Below are 18,157 nucleotides of genomic sequence, written 5' to 3' on the forward strand. Positions count from 1 at the left end.
CCCCCCCCCCCCCCCCCTTAAAGTTCACAGACTCTCGGCTGTGCCGGTGCCGTATGTTCCCTCGGAGCGTGCATCGACGGTGCACAGCTGCTTAGGCGTCGAAGTCACGTCTCTCCAGTCTTCTTGGCAAAGTGACCAACTGCTGAGGATGATGGAGCTGAAATGACGGCGAGCGATTTCATTCCTCATCTGTCTTACGGGGCACCGCATGCAGCGGGAGATGGCGTGGCGGCACTCTGCGCTCCATTACTCCAACCGGCCGATGAACCATCTACATGAAGGGCCTCATTGATCCCTCTTTGTGGAAATATACCGAGTCGAGTGAGGTTAAAGGCAGATACATCAAGAGGCGCTTTGCTGGACAAAAAAGCCCGGCCACTGGACCGTCTGCAGACGGTCTCACATCGTGTGTTTACACATTTGCATGGGGGATTTATTTGGCAGCTCTTTGAGGACGGCGGTGAAGATTCTGTGTGTTGCTCAGGGACACTTCAGCAGGATTAAATCTCGCCAGCTGAACGAACTGAGCCCAGATCATCTAGCTAAAGCGGGCAGCCTTTGCCCTGGCATATTTGCAGCATTTAAATTCTTTATGTCGAAAAAAAAAATCACCCTTTCATATATCGAATGGTTTTTATCTTTTGTCTGCTGGAATCTCCAGGATGGATCAAATTCGGTTAGAGGAAAATAAGAAATGCTACATTAAATCTTCTGTTATTAATTTACCAGAGTCTGGGTGACATTTTTTCCTTTTCAGTTTTACATAATCTTGTTTTTCTTAAAGATGGACTGCAGACATTAGTGAGACTTTAGAAGCCTGTGACTTGTTCTGAGGTTAGTGCGGTTCATGTGCTTATCTTTGGGAAAGCTGCATTGAGGCAGTACGTTCACAGAGGGCAGCTAAGATCACAGTTTCTGGAGATCTTTTCACACCATTTTATAAATCAAAGCACAGCGTGGTGTTCTTTTCCAGGTGGTTCTATTCTGGATATTTCTCTTTTATCACCATTATGGGTTCTGGACCTGAGCAAAAACCTTCTGAACTTGAAGTTCTTTGTGCACGGGTGTTTAATAGAGATGTGAAGATTAACTGATTTGTATCAACACACAGACTTTCCTTCATCAAACAGCACTGTGTTGAGTTAAAACTCACATTGATGGGAATAGTTTTTGTGTTCATGCATCTTTAATGTATCGTGGTGTATTTATTTACTGTATGTCTTATCTGGATATGGACATTAAAGACAATATCTATGAAACTGCAATCATGACATGAAGCTAATCTGCCCATGTTTTTGTAGGTTTTAGACAGTTATAAAGTTTTGCCCACAGTACCAGTGCTGGTTTAAAAACCAAACTTTTAAAAACTCAGTTTGAAAATGTTATTGAAATTTAAACAGGTGCAGCGCTGACAAAATCTTTTTATTTTCATTAATGCCTTAGATACGTATTTGGACATGCATGCCCTCTGGTATCCTTTAGGAGGAGCTCCAGCATCCAACACACCCTTACTTCCCAAAGCCTTGTGGGAAGCAGCTTCCCAAACCCCAAAATTCCCAAATTCAAACAGATTGTACAAGATACTGGTTTAAAAGTTTGGCATGCGAGGTTGTGAATGAATGCTACTTTGATTTCTATGTAGTTTTTTTAGCTATAAATGTAAAAAAAAAGGTATCATAAACTAGATATTTTATGTCAAATGTTTACTTAGTAAATTAGTAATCTCTTGTATGAGTTTAACAGTGGAAACAGCTCATCTCTGCAGAACATTTACTGCTGAAGGATAATTGGAGCAAACTGAAAATAAAACATCCTGCAATGTTTTTGTTCAAGAAAAATCCGCCCGTTCCAGTGGTGTCAGTCACTGATGTGTTTTTAATAGTTATCTGTGCAACAATTGAGCCTCTTGGCTCAGAGGAATGAAATATGTTAGGTCTGAGTTAAACAAACGCAGATAAATTCTCTGTTTATTTTAGTTTTTTTTCCCCACATTTATCACCAGCATTATTATTCAAATTAATTATTTTTGCTGCCGGCAGAGGCATGGAGAAATTAACATGTTTAAACATGATTTAAATGGTAATTAATTTAGGAGTGTTAAAAATGACTATCTGCCTTCATACCTTTTAAACTGTCAAACCCACATGATTTAATGAGAATGCAGAGATGGAAGAACAGCTGGAGGCACAAGTTTTGTTGAATAAAACACCAGCTGAAAAAAAAATCCGATTGACCTGTTAGTAACCTAACAACCCCACGGTTTTGATGGCCTCCTTCCTCGCACCGTGAAACACGTCTGATGAAAGGTTAAAAAGACACCGTGGGGATATCGACGGATCTTGGCGAAGAGCAGAAAGAGGAGGAGGAAGTGAAAACGGTTGATAGTTTAGTGGGTGTTCTGTGGGCTCAGTCGGAGCTCCGTTTCCTACAGATTCCGTGTCGTGACCCTGTCTTTGTTGTCTCCTTCAGCGTCCGTCTGTACATCTGCTGTTCAGTCGTGTTAAATCGATTTCTGTCTTCAGCTCTTCGGCCTCCAAACAGCTTTTCTGTGTCTCATATTTATATTGCCGATCAATTATGTGTCTGAAACCTGAGCTTCAAAATGTTGAGTCCTTTGTGGAGGAAAGCTGTGCGTGACCGGCGCACTACAGAAAGGCCCCGACTGCTCTACTATGTTTGTTTAATACCCATTTCTTTGCCAGTAGGTGGTAAGAACGTCCACATTAACGGCACATGGAAATACAGAGAGGGAACGTTCCTGATCACCGGACGTCCCGCTCAGGTTTCAGCCTAACAGATGGTGGAAAGAGAAACTCTTCCTGCTTCAGTCTGAGTCGTCCACCGGCCGGAGAAGAAAGGGGTAGACCCACTATCCATGCTGATCGCCATGGAGAAAAGGCTTTTAACAACATCAAAACATCAGTTCCACCTACAACTGTTTTAGGACCAAAAAAAATCAAAACTTTTAGCTTTTAAACAAACTTATAAATCTGTTTTTAAACCTACATTTACTAAAACTGAAGCAGAGAACACCCTGAACTTTCCATGTTTAATCGTTGCTTTATGTTTTCCACACTACAAAAAGTTCAAATTATTAAAAATTAACTGAAAAGCTCCAAAGGCTCTGCGGTTAAAGGGGTAGTTCAGACAACTTTGAAGTGACGTTCTAATAGTTGTCAGAAGTTGGTTCCTTATCCGCCGTGACATCAGTCGCAGAGCGCTGCGTGTGAAGAAAAAGGCGAAAAGCTTCGTCCAGGCTAGGCTAATTGAAAGCCAAATAATTGCCTCTTTTTACTTTTTAATCATTTTTCAGGCGGATATAACAACTTTATCAAAAACAAGACACCGACCCATGTGAGGGAACTCTACATTAGAAAGCAGGCGTGTGTTCACTGGTTCTGAGATATTTTACTGACAGGTTTTAGTGAATAATATTTTGGATGAACATCTATAACTAACTTTTGGACTCAGTCCCATCCAAGATGGCTGCAATGTTTTATCTTTTGCAGAAACAGGACTTCAAAAAGCCAAGAAATCGACCTTAGTAAACACAGAAAAGGATGTAAGTGAGTTGATTTTGCAGATATTGAGCGGAGATCCTAGTGTGGTAGTAGCTGAGAGTCATTCACAACACATACTCAGAGTTAACAGATCAAACAATAGCTTTTATTGTTGCCTTAGAGTGTAATTCTTACTGTATGTTGTGTGAGAACTTGTAATAATTTAATACAATCTACGTAATCGTCACTGTTGGAAGCTTTCATTAATATTTTAAAGTTGCCTTTGAATATAAAACACAACAAAGTCTTTGTCAAAAATATATTGCATCACTCTTTTTGAGATAATGATGCATGCAGTTGATTTTTGTTGGGAGCAAAACACGATTTTAAGGAAAAGCGTTTTATGTAAAACTCTATTTTTTGATTTAATTTCCTCTGACTGTTGTCTCACATGACGAATGGCGCCGTCCTTATTTCTTGAACTCCCCTTTTGTGACAAGTTTTTCTTTACTCCCCGAAGCCCTGAAACATCCGTAATTACATTTCCCCATCTGTCTGTTCGCACAAACCCCCATACATCACCATCACAACAATTCCATTAACTCCCAGAGCGTTAAATAAAGAGGAAGGAGGAGGAAGAGGGGGGGCTGCATTCATAACCAAAACAAAAGATGATGCCATTCAATTGTTTGGAGGAAGCATTTGATGAGGTTAATCCCTCAAAGCCATTCGTTGGGAGGTGTTCTGAAGGAGAGGCTGAGTTTGAACCCCTGCTCCTTCCTCTCATCTCCGTTTTCGTCTCGATGCTCCTGGCAGCAGCAAAACTCCCCAACAAGACGGTGAAGTGTGGAGCAGCGACCGCATGGGACGTAATTACGGTGAGCTTTAAAGCCCGGAAGTGTTTAAACGAGGAGGGAGAAACGGGCTGATTGAACGACAGAACCAATAATGACCACATGGCTCCAGACACTGATGGGAATCTCCTGACAAATGAGCGTCAGGGTTTGTGAGCAGGCAGAGAGTCACTCACACGCAGATATTCACCCAAAGAAAAACAAGCCGCACTGATTGTGACGTCCAAATAACTTTTTCAGAGTTCATTAAATTTCCTGTTTAAAAAAGGCAATTAGATCGTCATTCTAGGATGTGAATAATAACACAGATAAAACAAATTTTTCATTCTCAAATTTAATATGATTTACAGAAATGCATGGTTTGTTGAAATCCCACAGATGATATAACTCATATTAACCTAAGAGGACACAAGATCAAAGTTTTTCTTTGGGCCAAACTATATTTTAAAGCTATGTTTTTATTTACTGATTTTACAGTTGCTATTTGGTTAGGTTTAGGCATTAAAAATAAATAAAGTTCAGTAAAACCACACTCTCCTTAAATTTATTACATGAAATCAAAATTTTCTGGCTTTTTGGAGTCCTGTTTCTGTAAAACATAAAACACAATGCTGCATAAATAAGTTCTTTGTGCTGAATGTAAAAATTAAATAAAATTTGATTTCTTCTGTTCACATTTGGCCTTAACCATTTGAGTTAACTTGTCAACACTTAAGGGCAAACTTAAAAACGATAGTTCAGATCTTTTGAAGCGATGTACAGCAACGTTTCATTTATAAACACAAATTCACACAAAACATTCAATATATCCATCTTCACATTACTGAAATTCTGACCAATCCTCTAAGTTTTCTGCTTAATCTTAATTTCTGTTTTTAAATTAAACTACGAAAAGCAACAGGAAAAGTAGCTTTGGCCCAGATGTTCTGTATTCAGATTCGCTGGCGTCACTTGAATCGTTCTCAGGCAGTAGATCAGTTCTTAATGACATTAAAACACGGATTAACAGACCAGCCTTCGCCTCCACCTGCAGTACTTTGGTTGAAAGTCTCGTCTTTTCACCAACTTCTCCTCTCTAAACATAGCTTTGTATGTCTGGATGCTACATCAGTTGTAAACTAGTGGAGACACAATAATCCTAACATTAAATCAGAGAAAACTGGGCTTCAGCCGAGGAGCTTCCTCAACTCTGATCGGAAACAACTTTGCACCTTTTTCAGTTTACAACTGAGAGCTCCTTTAATGAGAAGTGAAACATCTTAAAAAATAAAAAAAAAGGTCCAGTTGTCTTGATTTACTTTGTTGGAATTACAGTTGTACTGTATCCACCATGACAGTGGTGTTAATGTAAACAGTATGTATGGAGAACACGTCTCAGCTGCCTTTAAATGTGATGTCTTTAGGTCATGTTGGCCTCATTTTATTGTCTTGTCCTTTAAATTTAATTTGATTGACTTTTTGCAAGAGCTGGACTTTATATTTAATGTATACTCGTTTGTCTGCAAATGTGAATACTTTAAAAGAAAGTGGAAAACAAGAGAGTGACCAAAGCCTGAATTTCACCAGAATGTGACTAAATGTAGACAAAATTATAAAAAAAAATTAGCAAATCTTCTCTTAGGATCACCCTGAACTGGTTTTAAAAATATGTTTGCGTACATATGTGGCTGCAAATAAATTGTGACAATATTGTGATGTTTCTGCAAGTTTATTAGCTACAATTTAGCCACAAATTGTCTTACTTATGTCTCTGTGATGTCTCAATTTGGTTTCATAGGTCTCCAAGTTGTCTCACGTTTTCTGACTTCTGGAAACTAAGTTGCTCGAGACAGGTTCCAAATGCCTGTTTCTGACTATTTTAAAGGAATAATTTGACTCACAAATTGTTTTTAACCATGTTCAGAGTTCTTGTGATACAAGGGCAAGGCTCTGCGAGTCAGAAAATTAAAAAAAAATCCTCAACAATGATGTTTACAATCTGTCACCAACAGGCACAGCCCAGCGAGAGACGGGCTTAAAGTTGGTAAAATTTGACATTTTCTGATGAAGCTGCTCTTATTTGTTTCTTGTGAGCACCAAAAAAATCCTCATCGAGGCAGTGTTCGTACGAACATTAAGGGTTTTTAAAAGGAACCAGTTGAGACGTTCCCAGCCCCTGTTGGTGTTAAACGAAGTGGAATTAAGCCACAATTTGTGTCAATCTCAACACATGCGTGCTACTTGTGCGACACAGCAAATTGTCCTTAAAAAAGACCTAATTGTCTTGTTTAATGAGGAGTTAGGGAGGTGTCGGAGTGTGTACGCACCTCTGTGCCTCTGAGAAGGAGTCTAATTAGGTTCAGAGTGAAGTCACATGGGTTGGTAGAACCTAATTAACCATCAGGTAACTAAATTATTATTTACAATCACAGGACAAACAGTCAGTGCAACAGCTGTCTGTGTAAAAAAAATAAAATTAAAAAATAGGCCCTTTGTGACTTTTAAGTAGGGGAGAGTAAAGGGTTTTACACGTTTATCACCTGTTTACTTTCACAAAGCTGTTAACCATCAGGTTTATGGTCGGGTTAATACTTTAGCGAGCCTCCAGTGGTTATTTTTAATCTTAGAAAGGATGGTTTGCCAGATGTTTGCAGTTTAAATCGGGACAAATCTTCCCTCTGTTTTATCTGAGCACATATTAGTATAAGAACAGTGAATCTGTTCAGATAAAGTCTAAAATTATCTTACCTTAATATACCTAAATAAGAACAGATTAATATCCTAGGAGGAAAAACTGACAGATTCAGCCTAAAAAGAGTAAGGAGCACATTTAAACAGAGCACTGACTGAAGCTTTTATCCTCTAAAGTGTAGGATTTTATTGTAAGTTCCACAAAAGAACACTGAAGATGTCAAACGAGGTCAAATGTTTTATTTCCACCGTTTACAGCTGATGCTGCTAAAGGAATAAAACATTTTACTTTCTCGACACAGATTTTCTGGTTCGTCCTTGATCTCGGCACCGTTCTGACAGCATATCTACCACTAACAAGAGGAAATAAAAGCAGAAACATCCAATTTGTGGGTATTTGATGTATTTGTTTTCTTCCTCTGCAGCCATCTTAAACCCTAGGATTGGAACCATCCTTGAATCCTAAAAAGAAATCATGAATCCAGCGCTAACCCAAGGAAATGAGCTATTCCTGATTTTGAAAGTAGGATACAAGCTCTTCACTCATGGGAGCAGTAAGACTTAAAAACACAGGTTTAAAAAAAAAAACATCACGCTCACTCAGCCACCCACACGCCCTCACAAACACTGGCAGTGAGTATAGCCTGGAGATGGATAGTTGACTTAATATAGTGTGCTTTAGACAAGGACGGATGGAGTACAAATTGGAGACGGATGTACAGTCTGAGCCAAAATCAATAATAAAGACTTTCATTTTCAAACAAGATGAGGCGCCTGGGGTTGATGTATAGACTTAGTGGTGATGTACAGACTTGGCCCCCAAACGTCCATCAGACAGACAAGAAACCTGATCTGCCACCAACACTTGACAAATGACCGGCAGAGCCAAAGCTCCGTTCGGTCCATTCTGGTAATCGGATCTCGGCTGAGCGGGAGCTGTTGTAAACAAATGGTCCGCAGAAGACTAGTTCTGTGTCTCCATAACTGTCAGACCTAACACGTGTTCCTCTGACGGCTTTATTTTATGGACGCTCGCAAAGTTGGGCCAATAAAAGTTTGATCACTCTTTCATTACGCGGCGCCTGTAGTGACTAATCATGCAGTGAACCTCCAAGTCCATTCTGTTCTTGCTTTTATCAGAAATAAACTTCTTTTTTTAAAAAAACATGCAACTCATGACAATTTAAAGAAAACTAAGCACATATCACCGTCTCAGAATCCTACTAGATGTTTTCCACTTTTGATTGTTTTCTTTTTTTTTAAAACCTTGTCTCACTGTGCTTCATAACAAAGATCTAATCTAATCAGGATCTGTGTTTTTTCTTTCTGTTTATTTGGACAATTTGGAGATTTATTCTTATTCATCTGCTTCAAATCACTAGAATAACGAGAGTCACCAAGAGACCCATCTTTGGCCAAGGGATTGTTCTCCACTTTGGACCTGTGATTAAACAACGATTGCAATCATTTGCTGCAAGGTCGCCGTGTTTTATTATTAGTTGACCTGAGGAAATGCGGGGTTCAAAACAGTTTTTATTTAGCCGTGGATAATAATTCAGGTGATGTGGGAAGTCTTAGTGTTTGCTGCTGGAAACAAACATTTCGTCTGTTCTAAAATCCCCATCTCTGAACGCTCCACAGCTTGCTTGAGATCTTAATTTTCTGTTCGCTGTGGCCACTTCTCCTTCTCCTTTTTTCTTGGCACATGAACACGACAGGCGCAGGAGAGTTTTTCCTCACTGGTGGGGGAGTTTGCCGTCTGTTGTGAGCGGAGTGATGGGGGAATGTGAGAGGTGCTAAATTTCCCAGTGAAATAGATGCAGAAAGCTAAAACATGGAACATCGTGCTCCTGAGGATCACCCACCTCGAATGTAAACACAAATAAGTACAGGAGGATCTACTACTGATAGGCAAAAGAGAGATCCAGAAAATGTCATTTGTTTACAAATCATATTGTTTTTTTTCTGTACTTGTTTAGGTTAGGACATTAAAAACCTGCTTGTTTCAGGTTAGGGAAACATCGTTTATTCTCCTAAAATTGACATTCTCATAAATTGGGATAAGCACACGCTGAGTAATTGGACATTTTCTAGCTTAAATAGGTTACATGTCCCAACCAGTATGCTAACATAAATCTGGTGCAGCACTAAGACAGAAGTTCTGCTTTTAACAAACAAGATGGAGGATTTTTTAAGTACCTGTTTCACAATTTACCAAAGGACCCAACATGCGCTACATACAGCTTGTCTCAAAACGTAATGTACAGAGACACGTCCATCAATCCGTCCGTCCGTCCGTCCATCCATCCATCCATCCATCCATCCGTTCATTCCAAAATACTAGCTAAAAGTAGCAAAAGGTGAGCTAAAAGTAGCAAAAGGTGAACTAAAAGAAGCAAAAGGTTAACTAAAAGAAGCAAAAAGCGAGCTAAAAGAAGCAAAATGCAAGCTAAAAGAAGCAAAAGGCAAACTAAAACTTGCAAAATGCGAGCTAATAGAAACAAAATGCTAACCAGAAGCCAAAAGCTGAGCTAAAAGTAGCAAAATGCGAGCTAAAAGTAGCAAAAGGCGAGCTGAAAGTAGTAAAATGTGTGCTAAAAGAAACAAAATGCGAGCTAAAAGTAGCAAAAGATGAGTTAAAAGTGGCAAAATGCAAGCTAAAAGTAGCAAGAAGTTAGTTAAAAGTAGCAAAAGGCTAGCTAGAAGCCAAAAGTATCAAAAATCAAGCCAGAAGCTAAAAGCTCACTAAAAATTAAAAGTAGCAAAAGGAGACAAAAACAAGCCAAGTACATTGAAGTAAATTTGAAAGAAAGCAATGTGTGCAAGGAATTAAATAGATATAATTCTATATCCATGGAGAAAATGTAAATGGTTGAAGTCGATCTTCTGAATGAGCTAAACATTTTGACATGAATGTTTAAAAGTAGTCAGAAAAACAGGAAAACAATTTTGTGAATGCTGAATCAGCACTTATCTCATTACCAACGTTATAAAAAAAAATCTTTTCCAAATGAGCTTTCACATTTCGACCTGGAGGTTTGGTGGCTGGTCGTCTGAGTAAAGAGTTTCTTTAAAAAGTTCTTGGTCTCTGGGGAAAGTTTGTGTGGAGTCACGGCTTCGGTTCCTGTCTTCGATGAAGCTGTCCCTGGCAGAACTTTTAACCGGACTCGCACTCAAAGACACAGCTGGGTTTGAACTTTGGCCACGCGGCCCGGCAGAAAACTGAGTATCGACCTGTTGTTCAGCTGAAGGTGTCTGAGTTTCACATCGTAAACATTTCCAATCAATGGTTTACATCTTCCTGCCACGTTGGTAGAGAAGCACCTTTTAACCACTTTCACAGACTGATTGTTTTTTTGGGTTTTTTTTTGCTTCTCAGGTGAGAAGTCAGAGACGACTTTTAATAAACTCAAGCCACATCAGTCTGAGAAATGCTGCTGCTTTCAATATCGCCCAACGCCAAAAGGTAAGAGAAACAATTATGTGTTTGTCTGTGTTTGTCTGTCTGTCAGTAAAATACCTCATGAACTGGACTGATTTTAATCAAACTTTCAGAAATATATGACTGGATGTACTTTTAAAACTGATTAGTTTTGGAGTCAATCCAGTTAAAGTTATCCGCAGCAGCTAATCAACGTTAGCAACTTAAAAATGGCTGCAACTCAGCTACTTTTACAAATACTGAGCCAAAATTTCGTGTGGTAGTAGCTGAGAGTCACTCATAACACATACTTTGTGGGTGACATCTTGCAGTATTACATGACATCAAACAGCTACAACTTCCTAATTTCTTAACATTAAACGGTCTTAGTCTGAAACTCTGGCATGAAACGCAGCGGGTGATGTGCATTCTTTCAAGAAATGAGAGTTTTGCAGTTATTAAACAGTCATAATTAGTAAAAAAAAAAAAAGTGTATTGGGAGATTAAAATGTAATATGTTGAGTAATTCTCACCTGTCTTTAAGCTTCACTATGGTCTAAGACTTCATGTATTGTCATTTTGCTGGAGTAATTACCGAGCCACATTCAGTTTTGTCCTCAGTTAATAGAGATTGCAACGATAACTTCTGCATGGAGGGGAAAAAATAAATGACTGCTTGAGGCTCTGACCTCGATGTCTGCAACCTCTACCATCCCGAACCACACGAGGCCCTTGACTTATATTTTACAGGCTCTCTTAATTTTCTGTGCAGGAAATTGGACTGCAAATTCAGCTGCAACCTTTGACCTTTCTTCTTTGTGCTGGATTGAAACCTGTTTGTTTAATAATCTCTTTTATATATATATATATATATAGTTTATGGTGATTTACTGTTGGGTTTTACTGTTTACATGCTAAGTTAACAAGACAAATGTACAATATTAAAGTTTAATATGGCACAAAAACATTTAATGCAGAGCTCTTTAATAACATTAACCTGCTGTTAATTCAACTTAACAAGTATTAGTATCGTGATGGGTTGAGTGTACAAAACAAACCTTTTAAAACTGAGTTTATTCTTTCGTTTTGATTTATTTAAAAGAAAGAACTGGAACCAGGAGAGTGGCATAAATTTTCAACTGTTTGCAAATCATTTGGTAACTTACAGACATTAAAGTGCTCTGATTCTCCACAGAGGAGAGAGAAAAGTTTTTATTTTGTGACTTTCTTTTCTTTTACCCCTGTGTGATTTGCTCCTGCAGTGATGTTTCTCTGTAATCTCAGCCACCTGTTGGCAGCAGTTGGGTTCACTGCTGTTAGTTAACCTGTTATATTCACAGAAAAGAGCTTCTTGAAGATCCGTAACGTGAAATGGGAGCACATTTTATTCTGAAGTAAAGTTTAAAGACGTAACTAGAAATTGAAGTGAAAAGGACGTCCAAATAGCACAAAAACTATTTTTATTATTATTGCTGAAAGCAGCTAGTTGGAACCAAAACAAAAGTATAAAATCCCACTTTTGTTCTGTTGTGTTTATTAAATATAAAAATGTTATGTTATGTTATATTACAGAGTTATGGCTGTTTTGTTGAAATCTTGAAAATAACGTGATTTGTGATCTCTGTTTTCTGCAGAAATCTGATGCAATCTGTTGGTGCTCGAAGTACATGTTGGTGATGACTCTCAGCTACTACCATGTCCGATTCTAGCTCTGTATCTGTAAAAGTAGCTAAGTTGTCAAAATGTTTGTTTTCTAAGGTTGATTGGCTGTAACGCCCATATTGGCCATCATCTCAGGTTTACTCCAAAAGTTAATCAGGTATAAATGTACATCCAGTTTCATTAAAATCTCTACTGACTTATCTGATGTTTTATTTAATGTTTACCATAAATCAGACGCACATCTTGTTCTCTTTTTTGTAGAATGACTGAGGTATTTTATGGTTTTGAAGTTCGATCGTCTCCTCTTGGTGTCTTTTTACCTACTTCCTCCCTCTAAACCATTCCATATAGTTATATGGACACCATATTACTCCCATAATGCTCCCCGACGCATTAAGCCTCTCATCCTCCTTTCAACAGCAGCCTCTGTTTGCTCCTTTCCCATTTCAATCTGCTCTCACTGTAATAGAGTTCACTATCACCCTCTCCCAGTGGGGCAACTTCTCCTGCGAGCAAATCTCTTTAGCTGCATGTTTCTACGCTGTCCCTCAGTGCGAGTCATGGGTCAACGATGAAACTGAGTCTAACACATTCCCCCCTCCTACATGCACTTTGCTGGCACTCCGACACCCGGCGCCTCTCGAAGCACCGGCTGCCCGTGTTGGACTGTTGGACCGTTGAGATGTCAACAACCTCTTGGTGCCTTGTGTAGGGGTGAATAACTCGGAGCATCCCAACTCAGATGTGTTTAACTTAGGGGCGTGCTGTGGTACTTCACCCCTACTGCATCCTGCAATGACAGAGCGGCTGTGCTGTAAACACAGGACCTTCAAGCCACGATAGTATATTAAACCAGTAGGGAGCATAAATCAAAATGACAATGGGTGTGAGGCACTTTGAGGATTTTTCTGTAGTGTTTTAAGAAACTTCCTAAAAAAAACACAAACAGCAACTTTCTTCTAGTTAATTTATTCAGCCTTGTCTCTCAAAACACAAATCTCAGATTTCTTTTTTATGCTTCAATTTTGACCAGAAAAGTGTAAGATTTAGTGACATCTAGCGGTGGAATTGTAGAACGCAATCAACTTCAAGTTCCTCCCATCTTAAACGTGTCTTCTCCTGAACCTTGATGTTTGCTAACGGTTCCTTACGAGGTGTTCTCTGTCTGAACATTTTCAGAATGCAAAGTAGAGAACCAGAAAAAAGCTCTGAAAACTTAACACCCAATATCAGCCTAAACTTTACACTTAAAGGCATTAAAAGACAAATATTGGACACAAATTAAAATGCTAACACTACAGCAAAAATCCAACAGACATAACAGGAAAAGGTGTATTTTATGAACTGGTTTTATCATAAACATGCTTTAATTTTCCCACAAATCTGTACCATGATGAGTGCTTACATGTGTGTTAAAGAGAGGCATAAAAAAGTGACTTGCTAATTTTAAAGTTTTAAAAGTTTCTCCAACTTCATTTTAAGGTGCAAGTGAGTTATCCTGAAGGGATATTTCCCTTTGTTAGACTTCTTGTGATTAAAATCAAAGCAGAGTCCCAAATTTGTTTGTGAATCTTTGTTTTTTTGTTTTTTTTTTATCTTTCAAACAATCCGCAGCTTCGAAAAATCATGCAAAAACTGATTGGTGTCTTTGCAGGGGGTGTGTCGGCGGGAAAGCGGCGGCGCATGCTGATTGAAGCGATTTATTGTTGTTTGGCGAGGCGTGCTGATCAGAACCAACGGCCATGCTGTGACTCATTAATCAAACGCCGCGGGTGGAGAGGCCCGGCGCTGATCAAAAGAGACTGATAGGTGAGTTCAAATTGTCAAAACCTAAAACAAATAGAGTCGTTAGGATCTGAATGCAGCTCCTATGTGACACCGCTTTCATCAAGCTCTTTGATCGGAAATTGCCGCTTTTGCAGCGACAAAAGTTTATCCTGCTTGTTAATGGATGTTTTGGATTTACATATTTCAGCGTGTCGCACATTTTGAGCCCTTCTGACAAACTCTTTCTGTCAGAAATACTTTAAAGCAGAGCGGCAGTATTTTGTGTGTACAGCTGTGGTCATGGCGGGTATGAACTGAAATTTGGGCTTTTAATAATGAGCTGTTCTTTTCCCAGAGTAAACCACAACATACAGTTTTAAAAGTTTTGTTTTAAAAACAAGAATTGGGTCCATAACTTTGATATTACACATACAGGCTTAAATACAAACTGTTCATGACTCAAAACTCTTAAAAGGTGGTGCTGAAGGTGCAACTTGCCAAGGCCTATTAATGTCTAGTGAGTGGTTATGATTGACTGCAGCTGCTAGTTTCTCTTTGCCAACATTAGAAGGATTTGTTCGTCAGCACTCATTGGTTTGACCAAGACTTAGAACAATGGGGAATTCCACGATACTTAGTCGAGATCTAAGAGGGAGAGGAAATTGGTTAGAGCGTTGAGGAACAACCCAGGAACTACCGAGGCTCAAGCCTGCCATGAACTGGAAACCTGGAACAGCAGAGTCACTGTCCACAGTGAAGCCAGTTCTCAGGCCTGAGAGGGAGCCGACCAAGAAAGAAGCTCCTGCTCCAACAGCGACACCTTCAGGCTCAATAGACAACCCAATTTATTTACAAGAGAAAAGTTTTACGATCAAAGATTGAGCTCGTTGGCCACGATGTTGAGAAGTACGTTTGGAGGCGTCAAGGTGAGGCTTTCAGACCAGACCAGAAGTCAAGCACGGTGGTGGAAACATCATTCTGTGGTACAAGTAGATGGACTGATGCAGTTCTGTCTCCAAATTCTTCAACTTCTCCTCAAATCAACAGCTAGGTGGTTGAAACGTGGGAAATCAACTTTAACCTTTAGAACGATGTTTCCAAAAGTCCCGACCTCAACCCTACTGGAATATTTGTGGACTGCGCCTCAATTCCGGATCTGCAACAAGAAACCAAACAATAGAAACGATCTCTACCAATTCTGCCAGGAAGAGTGGTGAAATATCAGCCATAAACTTGCTTAAAGGATATAAAAAGTGTGGGATCGATGCTCAGCTTGCTATGGGACATTTAAAACTTTGTCTAATTTTGACCGCAATAATTTGTTTTTTAAAATCATTAAAGCTATATAATCATTCCACCGTGGAAAAATAACTGTTCAAATAAAACATTAAAAGCCCGAAATTATTACCGTTCATGTCTATGGGTGTATGTAAACCTCTGACCACTGCTGTAACGTCGGGTGGTTTGTTGGGTGTTATTATTGAAAACATAATTACATTTTGCACAAATTCAAAACAAAATCCATTTGAGCAGATTTTTTTTTTTGCAAATACATATTTTTCCTTACAACAGAGTTACAAAGTTGAGCAGCGGAGTCAACATTTTAATAAATTTCTTTAATAATTGAGCATTAGAGGATTGTTTGTGGAGGGGGCAACAAAGCTCCGAAGCTCGTCCCTGAATTATTTCTTCGCCTCCTGATGGAAAATCATTTTTCTTTCTTTGTCAGAAAGCCTCTCGTCTTATGAAGCACGCAGCAGTCTCTTGGCAACTGGCACATTATTCTGTTCCATTCGAGGCTTCAGGATTAATAATTATGGTGTTTAATCTGAAGCATGCCTTGTGTCCGGCATGGACCCCGCTGCGCCAAAGTGCTGCGCTCGTTTGGGCCTCAAGGAGACAAAAGTTCACTCAGGTTTCTTTTTGTAGCTGCTTTTATGGGCTGTCAGAAACTGAGGAGCAGAACAGTAAGAAAGAGCCCAAATAAAACTCCTCACATAGAACAAGAGACCTTGATTTCAATCTTCTTGAGTTGGATGGAAGCTAATTAAAAATGTGACCTTAAATACGAAGGATCATAAACAATATATCCTCTTTGTCTCTGTGCACATTCACATCCATTTTTGCAGCACAAGTCTCCGATGAGTCCAGCGGGAGGAAATGATTTAGTGTTTCCACTCCGACAAGTCGTCTATGAGTGGCTTACAGTAGAAGCAGCTGCTCTCTTCAGGCTGCGGGCTTTTCAGTCGGGCCCACATGCTAATGGCGGGGCTCTCGCTGAGCGCGTGCACGGTACAGGAGTGGGGCTTTCAGGATGCGCATGAAGGGCAGAGAAAACCCACGCTGTGCCGCGGAATAACTCGGGAGGTTATTGACTTTCCACAGTTATGTCCCGGTGTTGCTTTTGAGGCTTTGGGGGGAAATTAATCAAAAACAGCAACAGCATAAAAAAAAAAAATGTAAAAATGGGTCAGTTGATAAAACATCAACCGGCAGCTTTGGGAGAAATATTTGACTTTTTTTCTTTTTGAATAATTCAGACTTGGCTGTTTTCAAATTCTGTAAAAATGAAAGGCCCAGGATTCCCTGAATGAATGCATGTCACCCTCCGCCTTCAGTGCCGGAGGAACTTGAGGGAAAATGGCGTTGTAACCGTTTTGGTCAAACCTTGACAAAAAGGTTGTGCATGGTTTAATCCCATCTTGGAATGACTCCTTAACTGCTACCACACCAAATTATACTTCAGTATCTGTAAGATTTAATGAGTTACACCTATTTTTGAGTCTTTTTAAGATGGGTTGGCTGTGGACGCCATCTTGAATTGGATTGACTCTAACAGATGCTATCATTCGTTCCCCGGGGGCCGATCTCCTGCATGTTTTAGATGTCTTCTTGCTTTAAAACAACTGATTTAAATCCATGACTTACGGACGTTCTTCTGGAGGGCTTGATGATTTGGTGAGGAGGTAATTAAACCGTTTGAATCGGGTGTGTCGGTTCAGGAAACTAAAACTTTCAGGAAGGTGGCCCTTGAGGCCTGGAGTTTGACACGTCTGGTGTAGAGGTACATCCAGTGATTACTTTCTCCGAGTTTCATTCAAATTTGTCCGGTGGTTCAAGAGATATTTTACAGACAGACCACTAGACTCAGGTACATGGAGGAAGGTTTGTACTGATAAATAATTCACACTGCAGGGGCTGTCATTTATATTCATCGGTGTAGTCACATAATGTATATCTGTGCAGGTCAGAGGTCATGCTTAAAGGTGTTTACCTTTAAGAGCTGAGCTGTCAGGAAGCTCTTCGGGACATTCGGAGAGGACAAACAGCTTTCGACAAAATGAACATGTGACCTTTTCTGCTAAAAGGGAGGTCTCTGATTCCACTCGACCGCCTCGTTTCTGTTTTTTTTTTAAAACCAAAAATCAAGATCATCTGGTTGTTCCAGCTGCTGCCTGTGTTGAAGGGAGGTAATGTAGGACCTTAATGCAAAACTTCCAAACAGGAGGGGTGACTGTTGCTGCCTGTTCATGACAAGTTGGGAGCAAAGTTCAGTGTTTCTTCCATCTGTTCGACTGTTTCTTTTATGCACTTTGATTTTTAATTTTTAGGGTTCTTTTTAAGCGCATGGAGGCAAACACACCAACTCATTTTAGACAAGTCAGTTCAGTTTACCTATATGGCACCAATTCACAACAAATGTAGTCTTAGAGTATTATACAAAAGGGGAAAAAAATCTAAATCATAAATCCAATTACAACCAATTCAGTTCTTTTGGAACTGCAGTATATTATGAGTAAAAGTTGTCTCGGGATTGTTCTTCACATCCGCATGTGCATTCCCCAATCCAGAGCAGCACAAAGGCGACAGTGGGAAGGTATGACTCCCTTTTAACTGTAAGAAACCTCCAGCAGAACCAGAACCAGGCTGTTGATGGGCGGCCATCTGCCTCAACCTGCTGGGGTTTGAGAGGACAGGAAAGAGACACAGGACTGGTCTACGTGTAGCTTCTATGGGAAGAAAAACACATGTTAATGACAGCAATGATTATATGTATAAACATGGAGAGCAGAGTGAATAAATGTGGTCAGTTTGTCCTCCAGCAGTCTAAGCATATAGCAGCAGAACTAAGGGATAATTCAGGAAACCCAAACCGATCCTAACTATAGGATTTATCAAAAAAGAAAGTTTTAAAAGTGGACAGAGTGTCTGCCTCGCTGACAGAAACTGGAAGTTGGAGCCTGATAACTGAAAGCTCTGCGTCCTGTTCTACTTTTTGAAAC

At 39.6% G+C, this 18,157-nt stretch overlaps 1 protein-coding gene across 1 annotated transcript in view; it reads left to right on the plus strand.

The window, feature by feature from the left end:
- Positions 1-18,157, plus strand: part of LOC108245015 — an 85,282-nt gene that overhangs the window by 49,809 nt on the left and 17,316 nt on the right. The window contains exons 4-5 of the mRNA XM_037973958.1: positions 10,404-10,490; positions 13,762-13,916. The gene's annotated coding sequence lies outside the window, so the exon portion shown is untranslated. The remainder of the gene's footprint in view (positions 1-10,403; positions 10,491-13,761; positions 13,917-18,157) is intronic.

This window comes from Kryptolebias marmoratus, linkage group LG23, assembly GCF_001649575.2.
Source record: "Kryptolebias marmoratus isolate JLee-2015 linkage group LG23, ASM164957v2, whole genome shotgun sequence".
Classification (NCBI taxonomy): domain Eukaryota; kingdom Metazoa; phylum Chordata; class Actinopteri; order Cyprinodontiformes; family Rivulidae; genus Kryptolebias; species Kryptolebias marmoratus.